Source organism: Elephas maximus, chromosome 26, assembly GCF_024166365.1.
Source record: "Elephas maximus indicus isolate mEleMax1 chromosome 26, mEleMax1 primary haplotype, whole genome shotgun sequence".
Lineage (NCBI taxonomy): Eukaryota > Metazoa > Chordata > Mammalia > Proboscidea > Elephantidae > Elephas > Elephas maximus.
In genome coordinates this window covers 41,605,736-41,620,909 of record NC_064844.1, presented here as the reverse complement: position 1 = coordinate 41,620,909, position 15,174 = coordinate 41,605,736, and the positions used below count along the sequence as shown (strand labels likewise).

The following is a 15,174-nucleotide window of genomic DNA, read 5'->3' as shown; positions in this document are numbered from 1 at the left end:
ACTGCGTGGTTTAAAATCAGGAAAGGTGTGTGTCAGGGTTTTATCTTTTCACTATACTTATTCAATCTGTATGCTGAGCAAATAAACTGAGATGCTGGACTATATGAAGAAGAACGGGACATCAGGATTGGAGGAAGACTCATTAACAAACTGCGTTACTCAGATGACACAACCTTGCTTGCTGAAAGTGAAGAAGACTTGAAGCACTTACTAATGAAGATCAAAGACCACAGCCTTCAGTGTGGATTACACCTCAGTTTAAAGAAAACAAAATTTTTCACAGCTGGACCAATAAGCAACATCATGATAAATGGAAAAAAGATTGAAGTTCTCAAGGACTTCGTTTTAGTTGCATCCACAGTCAACACCCAGCAGCAGTCAAGAAATCAAAAGACACATTACCTTGGGTGAATCTGCTGCAAAAGACCTCTTTACAGTGTTAAAAAGATGTCACTTTAAGAAGTTAGGTGCTCCTGACCCAAGCCATGGTGTTTTCAATTGCCTCTTATGGATGCAAAAGCCAGACAATGAATAATGAAGACCAAAGAAGAATTGACACCTTTGAATAGGGTGTTGTTGAAGAATATTGAATATGCTGTGGACTGCCAAAAGAAGGAACAAATCTGTCTTGGAAGAAGTACAGCCAGAATGCTTCTTAGAAGCGAGGATTTTGAGACTTGTCTCACATACTTGGGACATGGTATCAGGAGGGACCAGTCCCTGAATAAGGACATCATGCTCGGAAAAGTAGAGGGTCAGCAAAAAGGAGGAAGGCACAGTGGATGCAACAATGAGCTCAAACATAGCAACTATAGTGAGGATGGCGCAGGACCGGACAGTGTTCAGTTCTGCTGTACAAGGTCGCTATGAGTCGGAACCGACTCCACGGCATCTAACAACAACAAGGATAACTAAGACAGTCTCATTTTAAAATGTTAGGGAATTGCTTGAGACATTAAACGCAAACAATTGAGTGGAAATGAATGGAGGCTGCCTCCCCACCCCCTTCCAGAGAACCACGTTGCCAAGGCTCACAGACTGCTTGAAAGCGGCTTTCTCCGAGGGCGTAGGCTAAAGGGGCTCCTAGACTGCAGTTTCCCCGCGCGTGAGACATTCTCGCCGCACGGCAGAGAAAGCCCCTGAGCCCAGGCACACATTCTGAGCTTTCCCCCACCGTCCTTGACGTGGGCAACGGCCTGGGTGCAGCGGAGAGCGCAGGCGCAGTGTCCACGCCGGTGCGCCCCTCTCCCTACCGCCCCTCCTGGCGGCGGTGGCTACCCGGACAGCAGATCCCTGGCGGAGCACCCGGCGCGCCTTCCTCGCCGTGACACACAGGTAACCGAATCCTGGGAACTGGTCGGTAGCGGTGTACTGGGGCCGTGACCCTGCCTACTCGGTCTACCCCATTGGGAAAGAGTGGGAGCCGACCCGAACCCCATTCACCCGCTTTTAGCCTCGGCACCTAAATGGACCCAGCACCACCCGTTGCCGTGGAGTCATTACGACTCAAAGCGACCCTATAGGACAGGGTGAAATAGGGAAGCAAACAGATCGCCACATCTTTCTCACGTGGAGTGGCTGGTGGGTTCGAACTGCCGATCTTTCGTTTAGCAGCGAGCACTTAATCACTGCGGCAGTAGGGCTCATGGGCAGAGCCCCTCTTTTTGGGCAGGGGCTGAACCCGGGACAAAGCGCCCTGCCCCCTTTACAGACCTCCACCGCGCGCTTTGCAAGACCTTGTAAGGCCGCAGGGTCCACAGCTTTCTCTGCACTGCCCTCTCGGACAGCCGGGACTTGGGGTCGGCAGGGCCATCATCAGCTACCGTCCTCGCGCCCCTATTTCCTGCTCTGTCACCTGCATGGGTCCCTCCTGACCCCCGTGATAAAAGTCAGGAGCTATTGCTTTGCTCTTGCCCAGCTCACCCAAACATGGGTGAGTTTCTGTGGCGTCATGGGATCAATTCCAAAAGCCAACTTAAAAAAAACGCCGGATGGTTTTTCAAATATGGCCAAGAATTTGTATTTTCCGTTACTTTCCTCTTATGTCCGTGACTCGAACGCCAACCTATATGGATGGAGATTTTCGTGATAAACAGTTTGTAGAAATCTTTCCCCCAAGAGAGGCGAGGGCAAGGAGTAGTGGAAGGAGGGCCCAGCTACAGCCAAGAGTAGGGGGTGGAGTAGCAAGGCGAGGGCGCTCAGCCTTCTCCAGCCAGGGAGGAAAATGGAATCCCCTCTGACTGCTGTAGAATGTCTGTGCCACGCTCGCCTGTTTGTCCTGTTTTAAGAAGACAAAGGAAGAAAGGGTCGCAGGGGCCAGCAGGAAGGACACTCGTATTAGGGTGGGTGGGAACGTTGCCTACGTGGACCAGCATCTCGGTCCAGGTTTTCAACTGGCTCGGAGGAGGGCAGGAATTAAAGCCCGCGTCTGAAAGACGATTGAGGGTCCCAAGACTGACGCACAAGGAGGAGAGGGCTGGGGCGGTCTCAGCCGGCAATTCTGCCAGAGAAGGCTTTGATAAGGCTTGACAAGTGTCCGTGATGCTGAAGTGCCTCACCAGCCTGCGACGGCTGATTTCCCGGGGCGACTCCTGCCTTCGCCTTCTACTCAGCACCTTTGCCAAAAACAGCCCATCTCCAAGGCAGTTGGCCAGAGTGGAGCCGGCCAGGCACTGAAACCCTTTGCAGACAGATTGATGCTGGTTTCCTCAAGATAACATTAAGGCAGTGATAGGACAAACGTGGCTCGTCTTAGCGGTGCAGATAAAGCATTTGAGCATTTATTTGCATTACAGGTTTGATTACCTACATGCAAACACACACTGAATGCATAAAAACAAGCTCTCACATAGACACATGTAGAATACATGTACGTGGATATCCACATAAGGTAACACACATATAAACATACTCATCGCTTTTCAAGGCCGTCACAGGCTACAAGTCACACATTTTCCAGAGTGCTTTGTGATCCATCTTTATGTCTTGACACCTCCAGCATTTCTGAACTCTACACAACTATTAATTTTTATAATAATCTGTTTCAAAAGCACAGAGCCTGTGTATAGGAGTGTTTGGTATTTTGTATGTAAGTATTTATACACACTTATTTATACATACAACTAGGTCATCATTTTTAAAGGTTGAATAAATATTGCACTATGTAGATAGAACATAATTTATTTAAACAATCCCATAGCGATGGACATTTATTTATAACTTTTTTTATTCTGCAAGCAACATCTTTGAACAAACATTTGCACGCTTGTTTATTTTCTTAGAAAAGAATTTCTAGAAGTGAAATAGATTGTTTGAAGGGTAGGTATGTTTTATTTTTTGATAAATTTATTTATTCAATTGTTATTTCCTATTTCCTTGCTTGTCTATCTTATTCTTTGTGTTCTCAGCATCTATAACACTGCCAGGTATATAGGTATTCAAGAAATATTTTTTGGAAGAATTCGTATTTTCATATTGCACTACAGAAAATATGTACTAATACATACCACTTGAACACTAAGTTAGAGTGTCCGTATCCTTCAAAATTAGGTTTTACCATTCTTTTAAAAGCATTTTCCAAATGGATAGTAAAAAAAGAATATAATTTCCTATATTTATTGGCCATATTTATTTCTTGCCATGTATTGCTAGCTCATATCCTTATTTTTCTATTGGTGTGCTTATGTTTTATATTTATTTATAAGAGCTCTTTGTATACTAAAGACTTGGATATTTTGCAATTTTCTTAGTTTTTACTTTTCAACTTCATGTATGGTGTCTTATGCTGTATAGAAAATTTCGATTTTTATGTAGTCAAATCTATCTTCTTTTCTTTATAATTTCTGACATTTCTATCAGTCTTGTACTCCTCTATAATATCTTACGGTTGTATAAAAAGAGATTACATTTTAAACTCTAGATTTATATCCCATCTTCCTTAATTCAGTTCATTACTAAATGTAAAAGTCTATTGAAGATTGCTTTGTAAAACTAATGATTTCTGTTCAGCTCACATATACATAAGCCTATCCTCTATGAGAAATAACATGTTACTCAGTTTAATTTCTAAATATGTAATGAAAGTTTTACTTAAAATTCTGTCTTTTTCTCCATAGTATTTTTTAACTGTTAGGATGCCATCTTTTTAAAAAGGAGTTATTTAGAGTATTTATTCTAGATGAAAGAAAATATGGCAGAGTTCACTTTTTAGCATAATTAGGAATTATGTCACTGAGATTCTGAAAAGGGAGCCACCCACCCATAAGGAAGCATACACATGAAATTGATCAAATGCCTTTAAAAAAAAAAAAAAACTGTTTTTTGACATCCATTATGCGTCAAAAAAAAATTTTTTTTCCAGAGACAAGAGGATGGTTTGGGGGGGTACTGATTAACTAATCTTATAATTTCCTCCTCCTGGGGTTTAAACACATTTTAGTGTAGCCCAATGGGAATAATTTTTTATCAGATATACTTTAAAATGTAGGGGGATGGGAGGATAGAGAGAGAGGGAAGCTGACAAAATTGTCACGAAAGGAGAGACTGAAAGGGCTGACTCAATAGGGGAAGAGCAGGTAGGAGTACGGAGTAAGATGTATGTAAACTTATATGTGACAGACTGATTGTATTTGTAAACGTTCACTTGAAGCTTAATAAAAGTTAATAAAAAAAATGTAGCTGATTATAACAAATGGAAACAGCATCAGAGTTGTAAAAAACCCCTAGTAATTCATAAACCACGTAATCCAGATAACCACAGATATTAGTTTGGAATAAATACTTCCAGATTATTTAATGTAAAAATAAATATTCCTTTCACTGAATCTAAGATATTATCAACCGTAAGATTTGTTTTGACTATAGAAATGTGAAAAATGTGCACCTTAAATTTGGTTTGTCATAAACAGGACCATGTTATATATAACCCTTCATTATTTTTTCAAATAAGATATCATGGATATGTTTGCATTTGATACATAAGTATTGAATTAATCAATACCCCACTCAAGAATATTTGCACTATTTACAATTTTTGGATATATAAAAACAATGCTGTATTGAACATTCTAATATCTCTGTGTACTGGTGTTATTATTTCCTTAGGATAAATTTCTAAAATGGAACTGATGAGTCAGGGAGAATGTACATGTTACATTTTGGTGTATATAGCTTGACTGCCCTCCAAAAATCTTGTACTAATTTGCTCCATAACCAAGAGTGCATGATATTCTAGATTCTTCACACACTTATGCTAGAGATAATCAAACTTTTTCATTTTGCTCATTTAAGTAAAATAGATATTTACTGCTCTTTTAATTTTTGTTTCTGTGACTTTCATGGAGGTTGCATGTCTTTTCATGTTTATTGCTCGCTTGTATTTCTTCTTTTGTAAAGAAACAGCCTTTGCCCAATTTTCTTGAGTTTTTAACAGCCCATTTTAGATTAAAGATGTTGATTCTTTGTTGTGTTTTTTCTAGTTTGTTATTTTTAAAAAAAAACTTTTTTTATGGTTTCTTTTTTTACGCAGAGATTTAAATTTTCTTGAAATCAAATTTGTCTATCTATTCCTTTGTGATGTTTGACCTTGGTGTTACACTTAAAAAGATCTCCCACCCCAAAATTATAAAAATATTCTCTAGGGAGAGAAAGAGCACAATTAAATTTATCATATTACATATACATAGTCTCCAATTCTGGTTCTAAACAGAACTGAATAGGCTTTGTCTCCTATTTGTGTTGGTAGACCTGAAATCACCGCCAATCAGGGAGCGGGTAGCTGCAAACAGAGGGGTCCAGACTGAAGAAGGGCAACTATCACACTGGTTTCGTTTAATTAATAAGGCTGACACTTCTGTTTCAGCTGTTAGACATACATGAAAAAATATTTGGGGAGATTGGCAAGGAGTCTGACAGGTTAATAAGCCAGAAATATTTTTTTTTTCTTCCGTGTAACTTGAAGTCTAATCAAAGACACAGACTTAACGAAATCAAGAGAAGATGTAGAGATGTAAATACATCCAATAATAAAGTATAAATTTGGTTGAAGCTTATAAAGTTCTTTTTCAAAATATCTTAATTCAAATGGATGGCTGCATTCCCCAGTATCTTTTATTTTAGATAGCATTGCTTTCCACACTTCAGACCTTCCAGCTGACTCTGAGTTGTTGGTCTATCTAGTAACCTGACAGTTCGTGGCTATCACAGTGAGGATTAGACATTCACCAACTATTAGGTGCTTGAGGTGTATTTGCCTCTTGGTGACTTGAATTTGAATATAATATTCCAGTTTGGGATTGGAATTTGCTGGTGAGGTTTTTGGTGACAGCTATAGTCATATTCTTACCAGGTCTTTTTTTTTTTTTTTTTTTTTTAACACTTTTAAACATTTCTTGGTGATTGGAGCCTTGTTTCATGTTCCTTCCTGAGGCCACCTTGCACCATGGATGGGATTCTTAAACACTCTGATGAACTGCTGTTCAGGATGTTGCAAGCCACTGTCGTGTCCTCCTTATTTCATGTTCCTCTTGCATATCTTGATTGTAAAACCAAGTAAAGTCCCCTCCCCAACACCACATTTTTTTTTTCTGCCATTCTTCCCTTAGCAATAGATTCTCCAAGAAGCCAAAGTGTTACATTAACAGCCAGCATCTCTTGGCTACTGACTTAGGCTCAAGAAGGAAAGTGATAATCGATTTTTACTATAATACCTCTTCTCTGTCACTTCTCATCCATCTACCTTCTGGTCTGGACCCAGGAAATACCCTTCTGCTTGGTGAGGGAATGTCAGAGATGAGCTGAGATCCCAGAATTTTTTCCTCTTTTGGACCAAAACTTTATTTTACCTATAAATGTTAATATGCTTATTTAATTTTAAAACTTTGGTACTTATATAACTTAATACACTTTAAATTGTTTATCCACTCTAGGTTCTCTTATAGTCATTGCAGAATTAGAATTACCTCTGATCAGTGGGCACATATAATACTTTATGTGCACTTGACATTATTTCATTGCTGTAACAATGTATGAACTTAGTCCACATCACTGTCATCTTTACTAAAATTTGTTCAGTCATCCCTGACTCTACCAAAATCACTTGCTCTAAATCTCCCTTTTTATTTAAAATTCCAAAGAAGCATTAAGTTTACTTAGCTCTGTGAAAGGAAAGGAGAAATGTTAGGTAATCTAATTTCTCATTTATTTTGCCACTGCCTGCATGTAACTCTGGCTGAGCCACTGTTCTAAATGGGAGTGAGAATTCCGAAGGTGAATGAGGCTGCTGAGGATGGTGGTATATCACAGCCAGATACTCACACTACTTCCTGGATTCCCTCAATTTAAAGTTAGAAGATAGGAGATAGAGTTAGGTTGTGAATTGTGGCCACCAATGCTCTGCACCACAACTAGCTAGATCCAAAATTGGAGGTCTGTGGTTGAGAGGGTGACTTTCTCCCAACATTCGCTGAGTCTGATACTTGCTGGAACATGGGGATACCAAGTACAAGATAAAGACATAATACCTGATCTTGGAGAGGTAACACTTTTTCTGAGGCTAGTGTTATATACAAGGTTACTGGGTGTCACAAGCAGTTTACTATCAACTGCTAATCTAAAGGTTCATGGTATATAAAGACAATATTCCACATCCTAGTTTGGTGAGTAGCATCTGGGGTCTTAAAACTTGCAAGTGGCCATCTAAGATACAACTATTGGCCTCTAGTCATCTAGAACAAAAAAGAAAGAAACCAAAGACTCAAAGAGGAAACTAGTCTACAGAACTACAATCACCTCACCTACCTTGAGACCAGAACTAGATGGTACCCAGTTACCACTACCAACTGTTCTGACCAGGGACTCAACAGATGGTCCTGGAGAGAAGAGAAGAAAAATATAGAACAAAATTCAAATTCTTAAAAAAAAAAAAAAAGGCCAGACTTACTGGACCAGATGGACCCTTGAAGATTATCGCCCTGGGATACCCTTTAAACTTGGAACTCAAATCACTCCCAGAAGTCAATGTTCAGCCAAATGACAGAGTCACTCATGAGTTAAATAATATCACTCATAAGTACTGTGCTTCTCTGAATAATCATCCAAATGAAACCAAATGGTTAACATTTACCCTAAACCAAAGATGAGAAGGTAAGGGGCGGACAGGAAAGCTAGATTAGTGGAAACAGAACAACCAGAATGGAAATAATGTGAATGCTGATATATTGTGAAAAATGTAACCAATATCACGAACAATATGTATAGAAATTGTGAAAGGAGAACCTAATTTGCTGTGTAAGCTTTCAATAAAAATACAATAAAACTTTTTTTTTTTTTTAAGTTGGTGATTTGAACCCACCCAGCATTGCCACAGAAGAAAGGCCTGGAGATCTGCTTCCATTAAGACTACAGCCAAAAAACCCCTATGGAGCAGTTCTATTCTAACACTTGGAATCACCACTAGTCAGAATCAATGGCAGTGTTTTTTTTTTCCCCAGTGTTACATACACAACTTACAGTCATACAATGTGTTGAGAAACTATAACAAAGCCTTGCAGAAAGTGTTCCCATAGCCCATAGGAGAAAGAGATTGCTCAGTGAGAGACTTCTCTAGGTAGGTCAACAGGAAGATTGCCAGAAATTGCTTCACTGAGTAATAAGTAGTCCATAGCCTCACGTTGTAATCTAAGGTGCTGGAAGATGACAGCCAGGGTTCAAAACCTGGCTGCAGTACTTTGCGCCTTTATATGCTTGGGCAGGTCTCTGGGTGGCACAAATGGTTTGTGCTTGATTTCTTGTCTAAAGGTTGGTGGTTTGAACCATCCAGTGGCACCATGGAATAAAGTACTGATGATCTGCTTCCATAAAGAGCATAGCTAAGAAAACCCTATGCAACGGTCCTACTCTGATGCACGTGGAATTGCCAGGAGTCAGAATCAACTCGATGACAGTAATTTTTTTTTTTTTTTAGGCTTGGGCAAGTTACTTAACTTTGATGAGCTTTATTTACTTATTTATTTTTTTTGGAATAAAAAGGGGGACTAACAGAAGTGCCTACCTTGTCGGGACTGTTGTGGGATTAAGTGAGATAACACATGTAAACCACTTGTTTAAGTCTGGTGCACTGTTGCTTAGTCTACCTTCTTGTCCTTCTGTAGAGTTGCATGTACACCACTCTGGACAAGTGATTATTAATCTTGTTGTCAGAGCTCTCAAGGGTAAAAGACTATGTTATAAACTCTGTCTCTTCTGATTCTGTGTGATAACTTTCCTAATCTGAGAGGTCCTCTTTTAATTTAGCTTATACCCCAATTTGGCTTCCTTTTTTTTTTTTTTTTTTACCAACTCTCACACTATTCCAAAACAAAATGGGTCTAGTCTGGAATTGTCATTAGCTTTGCTGATGTTAAAGCAAATCTGTATTTACTTGTGTAATTTCCCTCCTTTAACATGCATAGCACTTATTGTATCTGTTTAATGGCAGTTGTTACCACATATCATTTCTCTTCCATTAACATGTAAATTCCTCAAGAGAAGGCTTATGCCTTCTTAATCTTATCTCTTATAATGTCTCAGCACAGTGCCTTCCACATCACAGGCACTCAGTAAATATTGGCTGAATGAAGGAATAAAGATATGAATGTATGAAGCTGACAGAGTAACTGGGGCAATCTCAGGCTACCCTCACAGAAATAGAATCCCATGAATGAAGGAAGGCATAGAAACTGGCGTGTGTTCAGACAAGAGTGGGTAAGATGATGATAAGAGTGAAAACCATGATTATACATGGAATAGCTGAGAAAAGAGGGGATGTTCAATTTGGAAAAGAGAAAACTTACAGTGGGAGACCTGGGATGGGAGAGTAGGAAATAGAGTTCCTGATAATGAAATGTCAATTGGAAGAGGAAATCAATTTGTGACCACAGAGGATGTACGTTAGAACAGCCTCAGGAAATCACAAGGAGAAAGATTTTGACTCAATGCTAAAAATCACTTCCTAATAATTAGAATAATTCCTAACTGGCTGCTGTGAGAAGTGGTGAGTTCCCTAATATCGTAGATGTTCAAATCAGAGACTGTTGGGGGATGCTGTAGAGAATATACTTACTTGCAAAGATATTGGAGTATATGAGCCCCAAAGTCTTTTTCAATTCTCATTGTCTAAAAGTCTAAGTATATTATTATAGTATTGTATATTGTACCCGATATTAGATACAACCATTTCGTATGTTGTGTGCATTATAAAACAATATATAATCTATGAAATGTACATTGTACATACATGTCAGAAACCCGTTCATGTTTTAAATGTATATTCTATTCATCACCACATTTGCCTAAATTAATGAAGGGTGAAAATGGCTTTTCAAAAATGCCATCTTAATTATTTTAAAAATATTTCTAACATGTCTTTTGCTTGGGGATACCAGTTTATAAAATATTTTTCTACATGAACACTATGTACTTAAAATAAACAAGTTTAAATTGTTGTTTGGATCTGAAAATACAAATAGACAGTACTTCCATGTCTAACTTAAAACTCAAAGAGAAAATAAATAAGCAAGTCAGAGTCAACTTGGCCTGATTCAGATGAATTCTGTTTTAAGGTTCAGGACTTCATCATCACTACCACCATTATTAGGAGCCCTGGTGGTGCAATGGTTAAGTGCTCCGCTGCTAACCTAAAGTTCAGTGGTTGGAACCCACCAGCTGCTCCGTGGGAGAAAAGACCTGGTGATCTGCTCCTGTAAAGATTACAGCCTAGGAAACCCTATGGGGCAGTTCTACTCTGTGGTATAGGGTCACTATGAGTTGGAATCGACTCGATGGCACATAAAAAAATCATCATCGTCACCATTACTATCATAAAAAAAAAAAAATCATAGCTAACATTTATTGAGCATTTACTATGTGCCTAGTTTGTTCTTGAGATCCTTGACAACTTCAATCTTTTCTCCATTTATCATGATGTTGCTCATTGGTCCAGTTGTGCGGATTTTTGTTTTCCTTATGTTGAGGTGCAATCCATACTGAAGGCTGTGGTCTTTGATCTTCATTAGTAAGTGCTTCAAGTCCTCTTCACTTTCAGCAAGCAAGATTGTGTCATCTGCATAACACAGGTTGTTAATGAGTCTTCCTCCAATACTGATGCCCAGTTCTTCTTCATATAGTCCAGCTTCTCATATTATTTGCTCAGCATTCTCTTATTATTTGCTCAGCATACAGATCGAATCGGTGTGGTGAAAGAATACAACCCTGACGCACGCCTTTCCTGACTTTAAACCAATCAGTATCCCCTTGTTCTGTCCAAATAACTGCCTCTTGATCTATGTACAGGTTCCTCATGACCGCAATTAAGTATCCTGGAATTCCTGTTCTTTGCAATGTTATCCATAATTTGTTATAATCCACACAGTCGAATGCCTGCATAGTCAATAATTCTCTGCTTTCAGCCAGGATCCATCTGACATCAGCAATGATATCCCTGGTTCTAAGTCCTCTTCTGAAACCGGCCTGAATTTCTGGCAGCTTCCTGTCAATATACTGCTGCAGCTGTTTTTGAATGATCTTCAGCAAAATTTTGCTTGTGTGTGATATTAATGATATTGTTCTATAATTTCCACATTCAGTTGGATCACCTTTCGTGGGAATAGGCATAAATATGGATCTCTTCCAGTCAGTTGGCCAGGAAGCTGTCTTCCATATTTCTTGGCATAGATGAGTGAGCATCTCCAGCGCTGCATCTATTTGTTGAAACATCTCAACTGATATTCCATCAATTCCTGCAGCCTTGTCTTTCGCCAATGCCGCAGAGCAGCTTGGACTTCTTCCTTCAGTACCATGGGTTCCTGATCATATGCCACCTCTTGAAATTGCTGAACATCGACTAATTCTTTTTGGTATAATGACTCTGTGTATTCCTTCCATCTTCTTTTGATGCTTCCTGTGTCATTTAATATATTCCCCATAGAATCCTTCACTATTGCAACTCAAGGCTTGAATTTTTTCTTCAGTTCTTTCAGCTTGAGAAACGCCGAGTGTGTTCTTCCCTTTTGGTTTCCATCTCTAGCTCTTTGCACATGTCATTATAATACTTTACTTTGTCTTCTCGAGATGCCCTTTGAAATCTTCAGTTCTTTTACTTCATCAGTTCTTCCTTTTGCTTTAGCTGCTCAATGTTTGAGAGCAAGTTTCAGACTCGACTGCACGTAACAACAACAAGTTTGTTCTATCTCACGTGATTAACTCACGTACTTCTAGCATCAACCCAATGAGGTAGACACAGTTATCCCCATTTTTTTTTTATTTTTATTGTGCTTTAAGTGAAAGTTTACAAATCAAGTCGGACTCTCATACAAAAATTTATAAACACCTTGCTATATACTCCTAATCGCTCTTCCCCTAATGAGACAGCACTGTCTTTCCCTCCACTCTCTCTTTTCGTGTCCATTTGGCCAGCTTCTGACCCCCTCTACCTGCTCATCTCCCCATCAGATAGGAGATGCCAACATAGCCTCATGTGTCTACTTGATACAAGAAGCTCATGCTTCCCCAGTATCATTTTCTACCCCATAATCCAGTCCAATCCCTGTCTGAAGAGATGGCTTAGGGAATGGTTCCTGTCTTGGGCTAATAGAAGGCCTGGGGACCATGACCTCTGGGGTCCTTCTAGTCTCATTCAAACCATTAAGTGTGGTCTTTTTACGAGAATTTGGGGTCTGCATCGCACTGCTCTCCTGCTCCTTCAGGGGTTCTCTGTTGTGTTCCTTGTCAGGGCAGTCTTCGGTTGTAGCTGGGCACCATCTAGTTCTTCTGGTCTCAGGCTAATGTAGTCTCTGCTTTTTGTGGTCCTTTCTGCTTCTTGGACTCATAATTACCTTGTGACTTGGGTGTTTTTCATTCCCCTTTGCTCCAGGTGGGTTGAGATAATTGATGCATCTTAGATGGCCAGTTGCTAGTGTTTAGGACCTCAGACACCACTCTCCAAAGTGGGATGCAGAATGTTTTCCTAATAGATTTTATTATGCCAATTGACTTAGAAGTTCCCTGAAACCATGGTCCCCAAACCCCTGTCCCTGCTACGCTGGCCTTCGAAGTATTCAGATTATTCAGAAAACTTCTTTGCTTTTGGTTTAGTCCAGTTGTGCTGACCTCTCCTGTATTGCGTGTTGTCTTTCCCTTCACCTAAAATGGTTCTTATCTACTACATAATTAGTGAAAACTCTCCCTCCCTTCCTCCCTCTCTCCTCTTGTAACCATCAAAGAACATCCTCTTCTCTGTTTAAACTATTTCTCAATTTCTTATAATAGTGGTCTTACACAATATTTGTCCTTTCGCAGCTGACTAATTTCACTCAGCATAATGCCTTACAGATTCCTCCATGTTATGAAGTGTTTCACAGATTCATCACTGTTCTTTATTGATGGGTAGTATTCCATTGTGTGAATATACCATAATTTATCCATTCATCCATTGATGGGAACCTTGGTTGTTTCCATCTTTTTGCTATTGTAAACAGTGCTGCAGTGAATATGGGTGTGCATATATCTGTTTGTGTAAAGGCTCTTTTTTCTCAACGATATATTCCAAGGAGTGGGATTGCTGTATTGTATGGTAGTTCTATTTCTAGCTTTTTAAGGAAGCGCCAAATCGATTGCCAAAGCGGTTATACCATTTTACATTCCCACCAGCAGTGTATAAGTGTTCCAGTGTCTTCACAACCTCTCCAACATTTATTATTTTGTGTTTTTTGGATTAATGCCAGCCTTGTTGGAGTGAGATGGAATCTCATTGTAGTTTTGATTTGCATTTCTCTAATGGCTACTAATTCTGAGCATTTCCTCAAGTATCTGTTAGCTACCTGAATGTCTTCTTTAGTGAAGCGCCTGTTCATATCCTTTGCCCATTTTTTAATTGGGTTATTTGTGATTTTGTGGTATCATGTAGAGTTTAGAGATCAGATGCTGATCAGAAATGTAATAGCTAAAAATGTTTTCCTAGTCCTTTTTTTTTTTTTTTAGTCCATAGGTAATCTTTTTACTCTTTTGGTGAAGTCTTTGGATGAGCGTAGGTGTTTGATTTTTAGGAGCTCCCAGTTATCTGATTTCTGCTCTGCACTGTTAGTAATGTTTCGTATACTGTTTATGCCATGTATTAGGGCTCCTGGCGTTGTCCCTATTTTTTTTCTTCCATGGCCTTTATCATTTTATATTTTATATTTAGGTCTTTGATCCACTTTGAGTAAGTTTTTGTGGATGGTGTGAGGTATGGGTCTTATTCCATTTTTCTGCAGATGGATATCCAGTTATGCCAGCTCCATTTGTTAAAAAGACTGTTTTTTCCCCTTTTAACTGATTTTGGGCCTTTGTCAAATATGAGCTGCTCATATGTGGATGGATTTATGTCTGGATTCTCAGTTCTGTTCCATTCGTCTATGTATCTGTTGTTGTACCACTACCAGGCTGTTTTAACTACTATGGCAGTATAATAGGTTTTAAGATCAGGTACAGTGAGGCCTCTCACTTTGTTCTTCTTTTTCAGTAATACTTATCTGGGGCCTCTTTCCCTTCCATATGAAGTTGGTGATTTGTTCCTCCAACTTTTTAAAAAATGTAAAGTGGACTTTGGATCGGAATTGCATTGTATCTATAGACTGATTTTGGTAGAATACATTTTTACAATGTTAAGTCTTCCTATCCATGAGCAAGGTATGTTTTTCCAGTTACATAGGTCTCTTTTGGTTTCTTGCAGTAGTGTCTTGTAGTTTTCTTTGTATAACTCTTTTACATCTCTGGTAAGATTTATTCCAAAGTATTTTATCTTCTTGGGGGCTATTGTAAATGATATTGATTCGGTGATTTCCTCTTTAATGTTCTTTTTGTTGGTGTAGAGGAATCCAACTGATTTTGCATGTTTATCTTGAATCCTGATACTCTGCTGAACTCTTCTATTAGTTTCAGTAGTTTTCTGGAGGATTCCTTAGGATTTTCTGTGTATAAGATCATGTCATCTGCAAATAGAGATATTTTTACTTCTTGCTTGCCAATTTGGATGGCCTTAATTTCTTTATCTAGCCTAATTGCTAGAAACGTTGGTGGCATAGTGGTTAAGTGCTACCGCTGCTAACCAAAGGGCCAGCAGTTCGAATCTGCCAGGTGCTCCTTGGAAACTCTATGGGGCAG

At 39.3% G+C, this 15,174-nt stretch overlaps 1 protein-coding gene across 1 annotated transcript in view; it reads left to right on the top strand.

Moving 5' to 3' along the window:
- Positions 1–1,152: 1,152 nt before the first annotated feature.
- The window catches only part of SLC35G2 (solute carrier family 35 member G2), a 50,965-nt gene continuing 36,943 nt past the window's right edge, over positions 1,153–15,174 (top strand). Inside the window, exon 1 of the mRNA XM_049870485.1 lies at positions 1,153–1,335. The gene's annotated coding sequence lies outside the window, so the exon portion shown is untranslated. The remainder of the gene's footprint in view (positions 1,336–15,174) is intronic.